Genomic DNA, 19,081 nt, shown 5'->3' with positions numbered 1-19,081 from the left:
GAATGGCCTCCTTCTGCACTGTAAATTCTATGATTGTATGAATACAGACGGTCTCCTGCTGAGAGATCGCTCTTTTTCACCTCCCTTAGCCTCTTTGTTCAGCTTGTCCTTTTCTGTGCTTCCCCCCCTTTTCTGTCCTCCCCTCCCTTCGTCTGCTCCCTCTCTCTGTCATACTGTGGGTCATCAGTATCTATCCAGTGCCCAGGCAGCACGGTGGCGCAGTGGTTAGCACTGCTGCCTCATGGTGCCGAGGACCCGGGTTCGATCCCGGCCCCGGGTCACTGTCCGTGTGGAGTTTGCACATTCTCCCCGTGTCTGCGTGGGTTTCACCTCCACAACTCAAAGATGTGCAGGGTAGGTGGATTGGCCACGCTAAATTGCCCCTTCATTGGAAAAAAGTGAATTGGGTTCTCTAAATTTTTTTAAAATCTATACCGTGCCCTTGAGCACGGGGTTTGACCAGAACCCAAGAAATCAGCTCCAAGACAGTCAGTACCACTGCTTGTAGCCTCGACCAAGAACACAGAGCACTGCTACAAACAGGCAGGGCCAATCAAAATCAATCAGCAATTAGCCTGAGAGTGGCCAATCATCCCTTTAAAAAGTGCTGGTGGAGCGACTCGATCCTGCTGCTGAAATTAGCTGTTGTACTGTGGTAACAAATGGCAACACTGATATCAATTACCGTCTAACAATGACGAACATCATTATCTGCGGACTCTGCATTCTTCTGATGCATTCTCCAAATGCCCCTGCAAACCCCCTCTGCAAAACTGCATCCAGCGTGTACCCCAGTGCAGACGGTATTTTGGTATCAGAACAACGCCCATCATGGTGAAACTGTGGGGAATGTGGACCCCAAGCTTTGTCACCATGTAGTGTGTAAAGCAAAGAAGCGAAAGGACCTGACACAGAGAGATATTCGTGCCAAATAAAAGGAGGAAGAAGAGGGAGTAACAGGATGTGAAGCAGAAGCGCCAGAAAACAAAACCTGTCGAAAGAGAAAGTGACAACAGAGTTAGGCATTGGGAGGGAGGAGGCAGCAGAGTGTGCACCCGACCACACTCATGCTGTGAAATTGCAATGTTATCTGGTAAATATCCAGATTTCAGGGCACCTTTGAGTAAGCTCACCATTTGTCTCCTCTCTCCAGCACCCTTCAGACAGATAAAGGCACCTGAAAACCATTTCCGCGAGTGAGGGCTTTAAAATGTATTCACAGGATGTGAGTATTACTGGAAATGCCAGCATGTATCACCCATCGCTAACTGCCTCGCCAAGGTGGTCCTGAATGTCTTCTTGACCACCGCAGTTCAGAGTCAACCACATTGCTGTGGGTCTGGAGTCACATGTAGGCCAGACCGGGTAAGGATGGCAGATTTCCTCCACTGAAGAACGTTAGCGAACTGATGGGGTTTAATAACAATGTGGCAGTTACATGGTCACGATTACCAATACTCATTTATTTTTTCATTCCAGAATTGTTTTTTGTAATTTATGTGATGTGGGAGTCGCCGGATGGGCCAGCATTTGTTGCCCATCCCTAATTTCCCTTGAGAAGGTGGAGGTGAGCTTCCTTTTTGAAACCGCTACACTCCAAGCAGTGTAGATACACCCACAGTGCTGTTAGGGAGGGAGTTCCAGGATTTTGACCCAGCGGCAGTGAAGGAACGGCCGATATATTTCCGAGTGAGAACCTAAGTTGAACTCATTTGTGCTCTGCTGGGATTTGAGATAATCATTCGACAATTTCTCTGGATCACATTTAACATCGTCACTTTGCTGCTATTCCGAAACACCTGACAAATGCAAGCTTTTTTTAATTGATCCATTTTAACTTTGCATTAATATTCTTGTTTTACTTACAATTCCATTTGTTAAGTTGCAGTAAGTTACTTTCAGGGAACAATATCAAATGATACTTTCCATCCTTTCCACATGAAAGCAGTAGCGGTTTGCAGATGTTTTTTTGTATACATGAGCAGTTCCTGTTTTTTCAGACAACTTCTTCCAGCTTTTCTCCCAATTTTGCTATGTTGCCCAACCCATGACCTCTCTAACTGTTGGTGCAGCATCATTCCCCATTCCTTTCATTCGCCCACATGAGCCTCTTGGGCATTTCAATCAAATCTCACTTCCCTTTGATCTCCCTTTGCTCAGTTGAGCTCAGTGTTCATTAGCTGCAGCACTGACAGAGTTCTGACACTCAGCCCCAAAGGGAACAGATCTAAGACACAAAACAGGAACAGAATTATTGGTCAAGGCCAAATGTATTCCCAAGTAATCTAGGAAGCGAATCAAAGCCACTTTGTCACTTATTAAACAGATGTTTTGCTGTCCTCCTGAATTGTGAGAATCCAGTACAGTTCGCTTAACATGAAAGGAGCTCGTCATTCCGTTGGGGAACTGTCTTAATATTCAATCCCATTTGCCTCTTTCAAGACTTGGAGCAAGGTGAACAGGGCTGTTTTTCACCTCCCAAACATTCTAGCATTCCTGAACATTCTTAATCATCTTTTTAAAACTTTATGGATGGATTTCTTTGATCCCATCAGCGGTGGGAGTCACAGATTTGTTACGGTGCAGAAGGAGGCTATTTGGCCCATCACGTCTGCTATCTAGATGAGCATCATGACTTAGTGCCATTTTCCTGCCTTTTCCCCACACCCCCGCACATTGTGTCTATTCAAATAATCATCAAATGTGCTCTTTAATGCCTCGATTGAACCTGCCTCCACCACACTCCCAGGCCGTGCATTCCAGACCCCAACCACTCGCTGTGTGAAAGATTTTTTTCTCACATCTCTCCAATCTATCCTCATAACTGAAGTTTTGCAGTGGTTAGCACTGCTGCCTCACAACACCAGGGACCCGGGATCAATTCCACGGGTCAGTGTGGAGTCTGCACTTTCTCCCCGTGTCTGCGTGGGTTTCCTCCGGGTGCTCCGGTTCCTCCCACAGTCTAAAGATGTGCAGGTTAGGTGGATTGGCCATGATAAATTGTCCCTTCGTGTCAAAAATGTCAGGTGGAGTTTCTGGGTTATGGGGAGAAGGTGGAGGTGTGGGATTAAGTGGAGCGCTCTGTCCAAGGGCCGGTGCAGACTCGATGGGCAGAATGGCCTCCTTCTGCACAGTAAATTCAAGAATTCTCATCCCTAGAACTATTCTTGTGAACCTCTTCTGCAATCTGTCCAATGTGTTCACATTCTTCCGATAGTGTGGCACCCAGAACTGGACACAATATTCCAGCTGAGGTCTAACTAGTGTTTTGCTCAAGTTCAGCATAACCTCCTTGCTCTTGCTCTCTGTCCCTATCACTAATGTCCAGAATTCTCAATTAAAAACAAAAAGTACTGGACAATCTCAGCAGATCTGATACTATCTGTGGATAGAGAAGGGAGCTGACGTTTCGAGTCTGAATAACTCTTTGTCAAATAGTTCGCTCCGTTCTCTCTCCACAGATGCTGTCAGGCCACGTGAGATTGTTTAAGTATTTTCTATTTTTATTTCAGACTCCCAGCATCCGCAGTAATTTGCTTTTATTTTAAGTCCAGAATAGTATTTGCTTTATAATAATAATCTTTATTGTCACAGGTAGGCTTACATTAACACTGCAATGAAGTTACTGTGAAAATCCCCCAGTCGCCACATTCCGGCTCCTGTTCGGGTACACAGAGGGAGAATTCAGAATGTCCAATTCACCTAACAGCACATTTATTAACTGCTCTCTCCACCTGCCCTTCCCTGCTTCCTTCAAAGATCGATGTACATCTACACCTCTGCTCCTGTTCCCCATTAAGAATTTTACCCCTTATTTTATATTGTCTCTGATTGTTCTTCCGACTAAAATGCATCACCTCACACTTCTCCACATTGAACTTCATCTGCCACCTACCTGCCCACGCCATCCACTTGTCTATGTCCTTTTGAAGTCCTATACTGCCCTCTTCACAGTTTACAATACCTCCAAGTTTTGTATTATCTGCAAACTTTGAAACCGTCCCCTGCACACAAAGTTGTAGATCATTAATGTATATGAGGAAAAGCAAGAGTCCCAATATTGACCCCTTGGGAACCACAGACCTTCCTCCAGCCTGAACAATATTTATTGACCGTTACTCTTATTATTCAGCCACTTTCATCCCCACATTTACTATCCATTTTATTTCATGAGTTATAAATTTCTCACAAGTCTGTTGTGTGGCACTGTATTGAATACCTTCTGAAAGTCCATGTACACCACATCAACAGCATTACCCTCATCAACGCTTTTTGTTACCTCCTCAAAAAACTCACACAATTCCCCTTTATAAATCCAAGCTGGCTTTTCCAAATTAACTAACATTTTTTCAGGTGGCAGTTAATTATATCCCGAACATTTGTTTCCAGAAGCTTGCCCACCACTGATATTAAACTGACTGCGCTGCAATTTCTGGGGCTGTCAACCCAGCCTTTTTTGAACAAGGGCGTAACATTTGCAATTCACTTGATGGGCAGGATGCAGAAAATTCAGAGAGAAGCAGAGTTGGATTTCCACTGGCTGGAAAACAAGTCAGAATTCTCCGCTTAGCACTTCCCTGGCTGCTTAATGGCTGACCCATGTTGCAAACCCTATTTGCAAGCATTAACATGCCAGGAATGCTCATTAAAAACACAATTTGCCACAATCATCTTCACCCCTCAATTACGTGGCACCTCAATGGGAAATTAGACTGGTCTGAATAATGACTGGATATAAATGGTATACACCTACCCGCCGTCACTCCGATTGTCACTTTGAGAAGCTTTCAATGTTGTAACTCTAATTGCAACAGCACTGTTCTGACTTATCATCCTGTCAAAGCTCCTCTCTCAGTCCAGACTGCTGTGAGATGGTCTGAGCTCATCACATTGGGTATTGTGGGGCACAGGTATGGCTGGTCGCACTGTGTGTTGTGGGGCACAGGTAGAGCTGGACGCATTGGGTGTTGTGGGGCAGATAGGGCTGGTCGCACTGGGTGTTGCGGGGCACAGGTAGAGCTGGTTGCACTGGGTGTTGTGAGGCACAGGTAGGGCTGGTTGCACTGGGTGTTGGGGGCACAGGTAGGGCTGGTTGCACTGGGTGTTGTGGGGCACAGGTAGGGCTGGTCGGACTGGGTGTTGTGGGGCACAGGTAGGGCTGGTTGCATTGAGTGTTGTGGGGCACAGGTAGGGCTGATTGCACTGGGTGTTGTGGGGCACAGGTAGGGCTGGTCGCACTGGGTGTTGTGGGGCACAGGTAGGGCTGGTTGGACTGGGTGTTGTGGGGCACATGTAGGGCTGGTTGCACTGGGTGTTGTGGGGCACAGGTAGGGCTGGTCTCATTGAGTGTTGTGGGGCAAGGTAGGGCTGATTGCACTGGGTGTTGTAGGGCACAGGTAGGGCTGGTCGCACTGGGTGTTGTGGGGCACAGGTAGGACTGGTTGGACTGGGTGTTGTGGGGCACAGGTAGAGCTGGTTGGACTGGGTGTTGCGGGGCACAGGTAGGGCTGGTTGCACTGGGTGTTGTGGGGCACAGGTAGGGCTGGTCGCACTGGGTGTTGCGGGGCAGGTAGGGCTGGTTGCACTGGGTGTTGTGGGGCACAGGTAGGGCTGGTCGCACTGGGTGTTGCGGGGCAGGTAGGGCTGGTTGCACTGGGTGTTGTGGGGCGCAGGTTGAGCTGGTTGCATTGGGTGTTGTGGGGCACAGGTAGGGCTGGTCGCACTGGGTGTTGTGGGGCACAGGTAGGGCTGGTTGGACTGGGTGTTGTGGGGCACAGGTAGGGCTGGTTGGACTGGGTGTTGTGGGGCACAGGTAGGGCTGGTTGCACTGGGTGTTGTGGGGCACAGGTAGGGCTGGTTGCACTGGGTGTTGTGGGGCATAGGTAGGACTGGTTGGACTGGGTGTTGTGGGGCAGGTAGGGCTGGTCGCACTGGGTGTTGTGGGGCACAGGTAGGGCTGTTTGCACTGGGTGTTGTGGGGCACAGCTAGGGCTGGTCGCACTGGGTGTTGTGGGGCACAGGTAGGGCTGTTTGCACTGGGTGTTGTGGGGCACAGCTAGGGATGGTCGCACTGGGTGTTGTGGGGCACAGGTAGGGCTGCTCGCATTGGGTGTTGTGGGGCAAGGTAGAGCTGCTCGCATTGGGTGTTGTGGGGCACAGCTAGGGCTGGTCGCACTGGGTGTTGTGGGGCACAGGTAGTGCTGGTTGCAATGGGTGTTGTGGGGCACAGGTAGAGCTGGTCGCACTTGGTGTTGTGGGGCACAGGTAGGGCTGGTCGCACTTGGTGTTGTGGGACACAGGTAGAGCTACTCACATTGGGTGTTGTGGGGCACAGGTAGGACTGGTTGGACTGGGTGTTGTGGGGCAGGTAGGGCTGGTTGGACTGGGTGTTGTGAGGCAATTAGGGCTGGTTGCAATGGGTGTTGTGGGGCACAGGTAGGGCTGGTTGCATTGGGTGTTCTGGGGCACAGGTAGAGCTGGTTGCACTGGGTGTTGTGGGGCACAGGTAGGGTTGGTTGCAATGGGTGTTGTGGGGCACAGGTAGGGCTGGTTGCAATGGGTGTTGTGGGGCACAGGTAGGGCTGGTTGCATTGGGTGTTCTGGGGCACAGGTAGGGTTGGTTGCACTGGGTGTTGTGGGGCACAGGTAGGGCTGGTTGCATTGGGTGTTGTGGGTCAGGTAGGGCTGGTCGCACTGGGTGTTGTGAGGCACAGGTAGAGCTGGTTGCACTGGGTGTTGTGGGGCACAGGTAGAGCTGGTTGCACTGGGTGTTGTGGGGCACAGGTAGAGCTGGTTGCACTGGGTGTTGTGGGGCACAGGTAGGGCTGGTTGCATTGGGTGTTCTGGGGCACAGGTAGGGTTGGTTGCACTGGGTGTTGTGGGGCACAGGTAGGGCTGGTTGCATTGGGTGTTGTGGGTCAGGTAGGGCTGGTCGCACTGGGTGTTTTGGGGCACAGGTAGGGCTGGTCGCACTGGGTGTTGTGGGGCACAGGTAGGGCTGGTTGCATTGAGTGTTGTGGGGCACAGGTAGGGCTGATTGCACTGGGTGTTGTGGGGCACAGGTAGGGCTGGTCGCACTGGGTGTTGCGGGGCACAAGTAGAGCTGGTCGCACTGGGTGTTGTGGGGCAAGGTAGGGCTGATTGCACTGGGTGTTGTGGGGCACAGGTAGGGCTGGTCGCACTGGGTGTTGCGGGGCACAAGTAGTGCTGATTGCACTGGGTGTTGTGGGGCACAGGTAGGGCTGGTTGCACTGGGTGTTCTGGGGCACAGGTAGGGATGATTGCACTGGGTGTTGTGGGGCACAGGTAGAGCTGGTTGCAATGGGTGTTGTGGGGCACAGGTAGGGCTGGTTGCACTGGGTGTTCTGGGGCACGGGTAGGGCTGATTGCACTGGGTGTTGTGGGGCACAGGTAGAGCTGGTCGCATTGGGTGTTGTGGGACAGATAGAGCTGGTTGCACTGGGTGTTGTGGGGCAAGGTAGGGCTGTTTGCGCTGGGTGTTTTGGGGCACAGGTCGTACAGGTTGCACTAGGTGTTGTGGGGCAGGTAGGGCTGTTTGCACTGGGTGTTGTGGGGCAGGTAGGGCTGGTCGCACTGGGTGTTGTGGGGCACAGGTAGGGCTGTTTGCACTGGGTGTTGTGGGGCACAGCTAGGGCTGGTCGCACTGGGTGTTGTGGGGCACAGGTAGGGCTGTTTGCACTGGGTGTTGTGGGGCACAGCTAGGGATGGTCGCACTGGGTGTTGTGGGGCACAGGTAGGGCTGCTCGCATTGGGTGTTGTGGGGCAAGGTAGAGCTGCTCGCATTGGGTGTTGTGGGGCACAGCTAGGGCTGGTCGCACTTGGTGTTGTGGGGCACAGGTAGGGCTGGTCGCACTTGGTGTTGTGGGACACAGGTAGAGCTGGTCGCACTTGGTGTTGTGGGACACAGGTAGAGCTACTCGCATTGGGTGTTGTGGGGCACAGGTAGGACTGGTTGGACTGGGTGTTGTGGGGCAGGTAGGGCTGGTTGGACTGGGTGTTGTGAGGCAATTAGGGCTGGTTGCAATGGGTGTTGTGGGGCACAGGTAGGGCTGGTTGCATTGGGTGTTCTGGGGCACAGGTAGAGCTGGTTGCACTGGGTGTTGTGGGGCACAGGTAGGGTTGGTTGCAATGGGTGTTGTGGGGCACAGGTAGGGCTGGTTGCAATGGGTGTTGTGGGGCACAGGTAGGGCTGGTTGCATTGGGTGTTCTGGGGCACAGGTAGGGTTGGTTGCACTGGGTGTTGTGGGGCACAGGTAGGGCTGGTTGCATTGGGTGTTGTGGGTCAGGTAGGGCTGGTCGCACTGGGTGTTGTGAGGCACAGGTAGAGCTGGTTGCACTGGGTGTTGTGGGGCACAGGTAGAGCTGGTTGCACTGGGTGTTGTGGGGCACAGGTAGAGCTGGTTGCACTGGGTGTTGTGGGACACAGGTAGGGCTGGTTGCATTGGGTGTTCTGGGGCACAGGTAGGGTTGGTTGCACTGGGTGTTGTGGGGCACAGGTAGGGCTGGTTGCATTGGGTGTTGTGGGTCAGGTAGGGCTGGTCGCACTGGGTGTTTTGGGGCACAGGTAGGGCTGGTCGCACTGGGTGTTCTGGGGCAGGTAGGGCTGGTTGCATTGGGTGTTGTGGGGCACAGGTAGGGCTGATTGCACTGGGTGTTGTGGGGCACAGGTAGGGCTGGTCGCACTGGGTGTTGCGGGGCACAAGTAGAGCTGGTCGCACTGGGTGTTGTGGGGCAAGGTAGGGCTGATTGCACTGGGTGTTGTGGGGCACAGGTAGGGCTGGTCGCACTGGGTGTTGCGGGGCACAAGTAGGGCTGATTGCACTGGGTGTTGTGGGGCACAGGTAGGGCTGGTTGCACTGGGTGTTCTGGGGCACAGGTAGGGATGATTGCACTGGGTGTTGTGGGGCACAGGTAGAGCTGGTTGCAATGGGTGTTGTGGGGCACAGGTAGGGCTGGTTGCACTGGGTGTTCTGGGGCACGGGTAGGGCTGATTGCACTGGGTGTTGTGGGGCACAGGTAGAGCTGGTCGCATTGGGTGTTGTGGGACAGATAGAGCTGGTTGCACTGGGTGTTGTGGGGCAAGGTAGGGCTGTTTGCGCTGGGTGTTTTGGGGCACAGGTAGTACAGGTTGCACTAGGTGTTGTGGGGCAGGTAGGGCTGTTTGCACTGGGTGTTGTGGGGCACAGGTAGTACAGGTCGCACTGGGTGTTGTGGGGCACAGGTAGTACAGGTCGCATTGGGTGTTGTGGGGCACAGGTAGGGCTGATTGCACTGGGTGTTGTGGGGCACAGGTAGTACAGGTTGCACTGGGTGTTGTGGGGCACAGGTAGGGCTGATTGCACTGGGTGTTGTGGGGCACAGGTAGTACAGGTCGCATTGGGTGTTGTGGGGCACAGGTAGGGCTCATTGCACTGGGTGTTGTGGGGCACAACTAGAGCTGGTTGCACTGGGTGTTGTGGGGCACAGGTAGAGCTGGTTGCACTGGGTGTTGTGGGGCACAGGTAGAGCTGGTTGCACTGCATGTTTTGGGGCACAGGTAGGGCTGTTTGCATTTGGTGTTGTGGGGCACAGGTAGGGCTGGTCATCGCACTTGGTGTTGTGGGGCACAGGTAGGGCTGGTCGCACTGGGTGAATGGTGGAGCAGGCTCGAAGATCCAAATGTCCTACCCCTGCTCCTGTAATCTATGAACAAAGAACCAGAATCTGGAAGAAAAGATTCAGTTCAGTGAGATTAAGAGTGAGGATCAGAGAGAGAGACATAAAAAAGGAAAAGCTTCAGAAAACAGGCAGGAATTGAAGTAGACTTGCGAAAAGCCAGTGATCCAATGTGAGCAGAAGATTGGTGATTTTTCACTATGGGCCTGTGAAGCAGTGGTGTTCTGCTGACACGGCAGCGTATCTGATAGTGTGTGTGGAAGACAAAGATTGAGTGCTCGTGGTGATGAAAGTGAAGAATGTTGAAAGGAGAGATCGAAACCTTGTTGGAGATCCTTGGTGAAGACATCTGAGAGAACGTGTTGTTTGGGAGAAGATTGAAAAGCGTGTTCTTCGATGGCGAGATTGGAAATTCTTGTGTGAAAGACAGAGTTCCAGTGAAATTGGTTGGCTTAAAGTGTGAATGCATCTGGGGAATTTGATCAGAGATCCTTAGAAGCTGTTTTGGGTGATTTCTGCTACTTGGTTTCAGAGTGCGGTGTGTCTGACCATATTTCACCTATTGGTTTACATGGACTGTGTACTTAGTGAGAACATTAGAGTATAAGATGGATTGTATAACTTGTGTTATTCTTACAAGTCTGTATACCGGATGCTCCGGTTTCCTCCCACAAGTCCCGAAAGACGTGCTTGTTAGGTGAATTGGACATTCTGAATTCTCCCTCTGTGTACCCGAACAGGCGCCGGAGTGTGGCGACTGGGGGATTTTCATAGTAACTTCATTGCAGTGTTAAAGTAAGCCGACTTGTGACAATAAAGATTATTATAAAGATTATTCTTACTGTATATCTGGGATAAAGAGTGATGTGTTGGGTAAGCTGGGTCTGCGAGGACTGCGTTTACTGCAGCAGTGAGAGAGACAGGCTTCCAACACTTGAAGAAATGCAACTCTATTTTATGAACTCGTAACTATTAAACATACTTTACCTGTAGGTTGACACGATGCTGAGTTGACTGGAGACCTGAGGCTAACCTGACCAGACTATCTTACTACCACATGGTGGATGTTCTAGTTGTTGCTCTCAGGCTCTGACTGTCTCAGAGGCTGCATCCCGAGAGAGCGGGAAAACTAGTGCCCTCTGGTTTTATAGTGGCCGTGTCCTGACTGGTGATTGGCTGCTGTGTTCTGTATGTTCATTGGTCATCCTTTGTGTTAATTAATGTCTGTCTGTGCACCATCATGTACTTGTGTGTATATTATGACAAAGAGTAGTCTAATACAGTTATTTTCTTGTTTAATAATTGTATTATTTCCTAATTAAAAGTTCACCAGCTGACGTCTGTGACTGTTCAGGCTTCACCTTCCATGTATCTAAACACAAAGTTAAAGTTAGGATCGGTCAAGCCGGGTTCTGCGCAGGGATCTCATTTGTGCAGAAATAACATCAGCTGGGATTGTAACAAATATAGCTGGGATCGAAACAGCATTTGGCTAGGATTGTAACAGCATATGGCCAGGATTGTAACAACATTTGGCCAGGATTGTAACAGCATATGGCCAGGATTGTAACAACAAATGGCTCGGGTTGTAACAGCATTTGGCTATGATCGTAACAGCAAATGACTGGGATTGCAATAGCACGTGGCTGGAATCGTAACAGAATATGGTTAGGATTGTCATGTGGGAGTACCTTTAAGAAATGGGTGTTTATAAATGGGTGTGCATATAAATATCTGTAGTGAGAGTAACTTTAAAAAATGGGTGTTAATTACTGCAGTGATGTCAGAGAGTGGGTGGAGCTGGGCTGTCTGTCAGCTTTTTACTTTAGTTTTAGGCTGTTTGCTGCAGGGTGTGTTTTAGTTTAGTTTTCAGAGCTGGATAGCGGCAGTCACAGCCAGAAGGTGTATGAATCTCTCTCTGTAATCTAAAGACTGTAAACCTTGGTGATTTAAAACTAATAACATTAGTGACTTTAACCTTATGTGCTTCTGGTAAAAGGTGTTTTAAGTTGTATGGATGTTAAAAAGGAAAGCTTAAAGGTTTACTTAGTGTTGTATTCTTTGGGGGTTATAGTTGAATTGATGGTTGCTAAGATGTTCACTGTATGTTTTAAAAAGGTTAACTTGAGTTCATAGAATAAACATTGTTTTGCTTTAAAAAATACTTTTCCATTTCTGCTGTACCACACCTGTAGAGTGGGCCGTGTGCTCCCCATACCACAATCTATTAAAAGTGTGGTTCAGGTGAACTCCATGATACACTTTGGGGTTCGCTAAACCCTGGCCCATAACAAGGATCATAAGAGCATATAGCCAGGATTATAAAAGCATTTGGCTAGGATGGTAGCAGCATATAGCTGGGATCGTAACAGCATTTGACTAGGATCAAAACGGCATATGGCCAAGATCGTAACAGTGTATGGCCAGGATTGTAACAGTATTCAGCTAGGATCATAAAAGCATTTTGCTCGGATCGTAACAGCGTATAGCTGCATGCGAGGTAGTAGGCAGTACATCAGTACACATCTTGCACCAACTGCACATTGTGCAATTTTTGCCAACTAAAAGAAACGTTTGTGTAGCCACAGAGATTGACGTTGTAGAGACCAGAATGGTTTGGTGTCAGGTGCTTCCACACTCACAACAAACAAGGCACAACATTCCAAAACACATGAATGCCATAATTCTGTGGTGTTTGCAATGTCCAAAGGATCAAATCTCATTGTGCAGCCACTTTCAGGATATGGATTGTCACATCACGCGTACATGGCACAAAGGGTGAGCGACTAACATGAGTTTGCAAAACATCAGATGAACCTGAGGCACAAAATAGGAGGTAACCTGGAGTGGGAGCTAAGGGGGAAGGATCATAGATCCATTCCCAAGAGGCATTCACACGATGAGACCATTCTCATGAACGATATTTACAAAGCTGTTTATAAAGTCAGTGAAAACCCAGGCCACCATTGTGCATGCAGTATTTCTTAATTATTCTTACCCTACCACTGCGCCTAGGTACTTGCTGATCATCCGCTGTGGAGTTGGAGGCAGCCTGCTGATTGCTACGCCCCATTGTCTGTGATCACCTTGCCAGGCCTCCTGTGGAGAGCTGAGGCCTGGCAGGCCCTGCTTTGGATCTCCTGACATGGGCAGGCACACCCTCCTCAGCCCGTGGAGCAGCAGCTGATGGGGTCACAGTCAGATGGGTTTAGGAGCAGCTGGACAGTCTTGACATCTCCTGGGTAGGTGACCCAGACAGGTCCTGTTGATGGTTCTCTTCGCTATGGGTGCCTGGTGGTGCCTGCTGAATCCTTGAGGCGAAGGAACAGTTTGAGAGAGGGTTAGGTGCCCTGCCCCTTCACAACTAAACACCGGCGGAGTCCACCTATCCCTGGAGCGATGGAGTGCAGATACGAGGGCAATTCCACCAGAACCTGCTGGACCACAGCTCCCGTCCTTCCTATGCTGACCTCAGGGTACTCGCATGTCAGAGCCACAAGATGTGCAGAATGCAAACAGATTTCTCCGTCCTTCAATCTATTGATTGCCTCTTGCAGCTTTGCCTGATGTTTCGCCCCCTGTCTTTGCACTTTCCCCATGGCCACTTCCAGAGGCTCATCAGCAAGAGTTTTCTGAGAGCAGGGGACCTGGACTGTCACTGCCCAGGACTGCTGTGGAGACATGTCAATGCGGTGACCTCTGGATAGTGAACCCCATCCTTATCTCGGTCTGTGATCCACCGAGGTGTGGCCTGTATGCTGACGGAGGATGCAGGTGAACGCAGCGATGGACCTTTGGCAAATGGGCTATTCTCTGAAGTGGACAGGAGGTTGGGGCTGATGGTTTGGCTGAACCTGTGTCTGAGCCTGCTGCTGACTTGTAAGAGGGAGAAGAGAGATTTCCTTCATTGTTATAACCAACTTCAGGTCAGATTCCCCAAAAGTTGTTAATCCAGATGAAACCCATTGATTTGTCACTGCCTGGCTCAATACCCTAAATAGGACATAAGAACATAAGAACTAGGAGCAGGAGTCGGCCATCTGACCCCTCGAGCCTGCTCCACCATTCAATGAGATCATGGCTGATCTTTTGTGGATTCAGCTCCACTTTGCGGCCCGAACACCATAACCCTTAATCCCTTTATGCTTCAAAAAACTATCTATCTTTATCTAAAAAACATTTAATGAAGGAGTCTCAACTGCTTCACTGGGCAAGGAATTCCATAGATTCACAACCCTTTGGGTGAAGAAGTTCCTCCTAAACTCAGTCCTAAATCTACTATGACATGGATGAGGGAGTGAAGGGTGGGTCAGTAAATTTGCAGACGATACGAAGATTGGTGGAGTTGTGGATAGTAAGGAGGGTTGTTGTCGGCTGCAAAGAGACATAGATAGGGTGCAGAGCTGGGCTGAGAAGTGGCAAATGGAGTTTAACCCTGAAAAGTGTGAGGTTGTCCATTTTGGAAGGACAAATATGAATGCGGAATACAGGGTTAACGGTAGAGTTCTTGGCAATGTGAAGGAGCAGAGAGATCTTGGGGTCTATGTTCATACATATTTGAAAGTTGCCACTCAAGTGGATAGAGCTGTGAAGAAGGCCTATGGTGTGCTCGCGTTCATTAACAGAGGGATTGAATTTAAGAGCCGTGAGGTGATGATGCAGCTGTACAAAACCTTGGTAAGGCCACATTTGGAGTACTGTGTGCAGTTCTGGTCGCCTCATTTTAGGTAGGATGTGGAGGCTTTGGAAAAGGTGCAAAGAAGATTTACCAGGATGTTGCCTGGAATGGAGAGTAGGTCTTACGAGGAAAGGTTGAGGGTGCTAGGCCTTTTCTCATTAGAACGGAGAAGGATGAGGGGCGACTTGATAGAGGTTTATAAGATGATCAGGGGAATAGATAGACAGTCAGAGACTTTTTACCTGGGTGGAATAAACCATTACAAGGGGACATAAATTTAAGGTGAATGGTGGCAGATATAGGGGGGATGTCAGAGGTAGGTTCTTTACCCAGAGAGTAGTGGGGGCATGGAATGCACTGCCTGTGGAAGTAGTTGAGTCGGAAACATTAGGGACCTTCAAGCGGCTCTTGGATAGGTACATGGATTACGGTAGAATGGTGGGGTGTAGATTAATTTGTTCTTAATCTAGGACAAAAGTTCAGCACAACATTGTGGGCCGAAGGGCCTGTTCTGTGCTGTATTTTTCTATGTTCTATGTTCTCTATGTACTTCCCCTTATTTTGAGGCTATGCCCCCTAGTTCTGCTTTCATCCGCCAGTGGAAACAACCTGCCCGCATCTATCCTATCTATTCCCTTTATAATTTTATATGTTTCTATAAGGTCCCCCCTCATCCTTCTAAATTCCAACGAGTACAGTCCCAGTCTACTCAACCTCTCCTCATAATCCAATCCCTTCAGCTCTGGGATTAACCTAGTGAATCTCCTCTGCACACCCTCCAGCGCCAGTACGTCCTTTCTCAGGTAAGGAGACCAAAACTGAACACCAGGTGTGGCCTCATTGACACCTTATACAATTGCAGCATAACCTCCCTAGTCTTAAACTCCATCCCTCTAGCAATGAAGGACAAAATTCCATTTGCCTTCTTAATCACCTGTTGCATCTGTAAACCAACTTTTTGCGATTCATGCACTAGCACACCCAGGTCTCTGCACAGCAGCATGTTTTAATATTTTATTATTTAAATAATAATCCCTTTTGCTGTTATTACTACCAAAATGGATAACCTCACATTTGTCAACATTGTATTCCATCTGCCAGACCCTAGCCCATTCACTTAACCTATCCAAATCCCTCTGCAGACTTCCAGTATCCTCTGCACTTTTTGCCTTACCACTCATCTTAGTGTTGCCTGCAAACTTGGACACATTGCCCTTGGTCCCCAACTCCAAATCATCTATGTAAATTGTGAACAGTTGTGGGCCCAACACTGATCCCTGAGGGACACCACTAGCTACTGATTGCCAACCAGAGAAACACCCATTAATCCCCACTCTTTGCTTTCTATTAATTAACCAATCCTCTATCCATGCTACTACTTTCCCCTTAATGCCATGCATCTTTATCTTATGCAGCAACCTTTTGTGTGGCACCTTGTCAAAGGCTTTCTGGATATCCAGATATACCACATCCATTCGAGGGCAGCACGGTAGCATTGTGGATAGCGCAATTGCTTCACAGCTCCAGGGTCCCAGGTTCGATTCCGGCTTGGGTCACTGTCTGTGCGGAGTCTGCACATCCTCCCCGTGTGTGCGTGGGTTTCCTCCGGGTGCTCCGGTTTCCTCCCACAGTCCAAAGATGTGCAGGTTAGGTGGATTGGCCATGATAAATTGCCCTTAGTGTCCAAAATTGCCCTTAGTGTTGGGTGGGGTTACTGGGTAATGGGGATAGGGTGGAGCTGTTGACCTTAGGTGGGGTGCTCTTTCCAAGAGCCGGTGCAGACTCGATGGGCCGAATGGCCTCCTTCTGCACTGTAAATTCTATGAAATTGGCTCCCCGTTATCTACCGCACTGGTAATGTCCTCAAAAAATTCCACTAAATTAGTTAGGCACGACCTGCCCTTTATGAACCCATGCTGCGTCTGCCCAATGGGACAATTTCCATCCAGATGCCTCGCTATTTCTTCCTTGATGATAGGTTCCAGCATCTTCCCTACTACCGAAGTTAAGCTCCCTACCTGGGGGAGGGGTATGGCAGGCCCCGGTCTTTATTCTTTATTGTTGGCGGCATCAAGGTTCAACTGAACAAAATTTTCTTTCACTTGGCTATCTCTTTCAGACCCAATAGTTGTGTTTAAACAGGATCCAATCTAACCAGGCTTCCTGAGTTAAATAGAGGAGGTTTATTAATCACAAAAAAGGTAAAGCGAGAAAACAGGTATAAAAGCTAAGGAGAAATTATCAATATCAATATCCGTCCGGTATGGCTGAAGTGATTTGGACGTAAAGCGAGGGACGAGTGAAGTGAGAAGCGAGCTGATTGCTCACAGTCAAAGTGCACACATTCCTTCTACTTTTGAAGATGAAGACAGTTTTATTGTACAAATGATTCAGCACTTTCTATAACTTGCTGTGAAATATTTGGCGTGTATTAAATGTACTCAATTGTATTAATGGGGTCCTGGCTAGTGAACAAACTGGGTGCTTATAGAAGTACCTTGTTTGAAAACACAGGGAGGGCTCCATTGTCTCGGAATGAATCACCAGGCAGCCAATCCTGACAGTGACTAACTGTATATTCTCATCCATCTTAGGGGGGTGTGTCCATTTTAAAATATGAAACTCGGATCTTTTTGAAGTCCAATATTTCTGTCTACAGATCCATGGATTTTTCTCCATCATCATAACAGCAGACAGAATGTAACACAGCATTTGGCTCACCATGTGATCAACTGATCGAGGACTTATCCATACTGACTTGCATGGAGAGGCCGATCCCGCCTTCACCACAGGAGCAATCTCTCACCCCCTCGGCCAACTTGAGTATCGCCTCTTTGAGGGAAGTGAGCGTCTCTGTGTCCACCATCCCTTGTCCCACTGGGACTCTCCCTCCTATTGTGGAGCAGCTTGGCCTGTATGAAGAGAATTGGATGGAATTTGATGAGGAGAGATGGTGGAGAAGTTGGAGAGCATGCATGTCTAGTGTGGGAGCTGAGCCCTGCACAATAAGATGTGAAGGTGCTGTTTGTGCAGAATGACAGGTGATATACTGGTGATATTCAAGTTTACATGAGACATTCAGTGATGGTATCTTCTCCACTTTTAGCGTGTGAAACTCCTGAGAAATGTACCTGATGCCATTGTAAGAGTGAGTTTGGTGTGAGCTGAAGATTGACATACCGTGGTTGAGTGGATTAAATCATTCATCTTCTCCCTGCAATTCAGCACATTTTTGTTTGGTTCTCAATGGCACTGACCTCCACTATGACTCCCTTCCAGACCGGTGAGGTGAGGCTGGGAGAACTCCTGGGGCGCAATTCTCCCATCGGGACACTAAGTCCCGACACCGGAGTGAAGACCAGAGTGTTTCACTCCGGATTAGGAGGCAGTTCCCAGCCCCCTATTCTCCCGCCCCCGGGCGGCTAGGAGCGGCGTCGCGTCATTTCCACGAGCCGGGCCTGGGCGCCACGTAAAAGCGGCGCCACGTAAATGACGTGACCGGTGTCGCGTAAATGATGTCACCCTCGCATGCGCTGTTGCCGTCCTCCCCGCAACCGCCCCGCAAGAAGATGTCGGATGGATCTTGCGGGGCGGCGGAGGAAAGGAGGTCCTCCTTCAGAGAGGCCGGCCCGCCGATCGGTGGGCACCAATCGCAGGCCAGCCCCCTTTTGAGGCCCCCCACGATGCAGGAACCCCCCTCGCCCCCCCACAGGCCGCCCCCCCAGCATTCCCGCGCTGTTCCCACCGACAGCGACCAGGTGTGGATGGCGCCGGTGGGAACCTGTCGTGTTGGGCAGGCCGCTCGGCCCATCCGGGCCGGAGAATTGCCGCTCGCCCGTTACCAACGGCAAGCGGCGATTCTCCCAGCGGCCAGCCGTGATTCTCGCCGTGCTGGTTTGGGGGGGGGGAGAATCGTGTGCGGGCGTCGGGGCGTCTGGGCGGCATGGCGGGACTCGGGCGGTGCCCCAGAGATTCTCCCACCCGGCGTGGGGGGGGGGGGAGAATTCCACCCCTGATTCCCTCGCTTGGGAAGAGGTCATCATGGTGTTTGCTGGTGTTTGGAGCACAACCAGGGAGGTGTGGCGGAATCTGCGGGCGCGTAGTTTCTGTCTCCTGGGGGCCATCTCAGGAAATCCAGGGCACACAGCTGGACAGCAGAGAGTGATTATGTGTGTTCAGCTGGCGTAGAAACATGGTGACAAGACCTTCAACCCTATAAGTTGATGACAGGGCAGTTGGATCAGTGCCTTGCGATTGATAGAGCGGCTTGTTGATGGATAATTAATGTGGTTCCGAGCATGTCATGGGATTAAAGAACACTGCAGAACCCAATAGGAAACATACTGCTTACTCCATCCCCCACCACACTTAATTAGTATTCAGGTAATCAAACATTCTGAGGTGATTCACCAGAGCATTAGAAAGCAAAATTGGACATTGAGCTATATAATGGTAGTTGCATGGCAAAAAGGTGAATTTTAAGAAATATACTGAAGGAGAGTGAGGTTGAGAAGCAGAAAGATGTTGAGGGGAAATTTGATGACTATTATTTGTGGTGAAATTAAACCGAGGTGTTTATTCCAGAGTTGAATGAGTGCTGATATCTGGGAGAGTTTACAGGGCTGGAGGAGATAAGAGAGATGGAGAGGAGAAGGCCAGGGAGCGGAACTGAAAACATGAAAGGGAATTTCAAAATTGAGGCGTTGCTTAATCAGACCCATTGAATGT

Source organism: Scyliorhinus torazame, chromosome 6 (genome assembly GCF_047496885.1).
Source record: "Scyliorhinus torazame isolate Kashiwa2021f chromosome 6, sScyTor2.1, whole genome shotgun sequence".
NCBI lineage: Eukaryota > Metazoa > Chordata > Chondrichthyes > Carcharhiniformes > Scyliorhinidae > Scyliorhinus > Scyliorhinus torazame.
This window is presented reverse-complemented; position numbering follows the sequence as displayed.